The sequence below is a fragment of the Nicotiana tomentosiformis genome, chromosome 9 (assembly GCF_000390325.3).
Source record: "Nicotiana tomentosiformis chromosome 9, ASM39032v3, whole genome shotgun sequence".
Lineage (NCBI taxonomy): Eukaryota > Viridiplantae > Streptophyta > Magnoliopsida > Solanales > Solanaceae > Nicotiana > Nicotiana tomentosiformis.
The window spans coordinates 19701530-19703016 of NC_090820.1; positions in this window are offsets into that span (position 1 = coordinate 19701530).

A 1487-nucleotide genomic window follows, 5' to 3' on the forward strand; every position below is an offset into this window, starting at 1 on the left:
TGACTTTTAAGCAAACGACTCCGGAATATAATTTTGATGATATCATTGGCTTCGTATGGTAATTTCGGTCTTAGGCGTATGTCCGGAATTGAATTTGAAAGTCCGTAGGTCAATTCGACGCATTTTGGCGAAAGTTGGAAAATATTAAGTAGAAAAAGTGTCTTAATTTACACAATACCTACATTTGAACGGGAATAACTCTCATAATGTGAAGATACTTTCTATAAATTTTGTCTCTAGAGTGTATCCTTTTGAGTCTAGTTTCTAACACATCAAGTCGTTCGTCATTTGGACATTCCTACTAAAAGTTATGATCAAATTACTAAAGTTATACCACCTAGTTAATTTGGCGGAAAGCGAAGCTCAGCTCGCTTCGCCAAACCAGATGCGGATTTTGTCATCCGTTGCCTGCAGTGGACAGGAAAGTGAGGCACACTTCGCTAGAGTAGACGAGCATCAACTACAGCTCTTTTAAGTCAATTCGAGGTTCATTTTCCCTATTTCATTTGGACGAATTTTGGAGCTCTTCTCCACTCTCTCAGGACCACCAACTCCCCCCTTCTTCAAGGTAAGCAATCCCCATTATCTTGGTGTGAAATTCCATCATTTCTACACTAGTATTGATGAAATCTACACATAAAATACTTAGATCTTCAAGAAATTTCTTCAAGAACTCAAACGAGGGTTTTGCAAGATTTCTTCCAAAAAGGTAATCCTACACCCTTAGACTTACATGTATGGATATATTATGGGAATACGAGTATGAATTAAGTATTAGAACTTATGGTATGATGATTGGAAGTCATATATTCCCAATTTAAATACATAACCATTGTAGAGATGCATGCCTACTAGGTGTTTGATAAAATGCCTAATTGACCAAAAATCTGGAAACTTGTTTGCTAATATTGGTGAAATTGTTTTGCATTGTTGTAGATTGATATTTGTTTAGTGTGGTGGACCATCGTAGTATTATTAAGGGGCGAATTTCAAATTTGAACCGTCTGAAGGTGGCTTCACTCACGAAGATCATTTAAAGCATTGACTTAGTTTCGTCGAGGTTAGTGTCTTGCCTAACCTCGAGTGGGAAAATTACCCCTTAGGCATCGAGTGTTATGTGCCATTTGTGAAATGTGAAAATCTATGTACGCAAGGTGACGAGTACGTATTCGGGCTTATATGTGCAAAATGTTTTGAGTTAAAGTCTTTGGCATATTGTGTAGTAAATTGGATAATTGTTGACATATATTTAATCATTTGTTTTCCATGCCACAAATTCCATTTATTGAATTTATTTTTATATGACAATTTGATGTAATTATTACCTGTATATTTATGTGAATTTCGTGAGTTTGATGGTTTGATATTCTTGGAATTTAATTTCATTATGAATTTTTCCTATGCAAATAATTAATTAAGCAAGTGTAAGAAGATGTGCTAATATAATTATCTAAATTTGGATTAATGAAGGCTTTGCTTTATGCTAA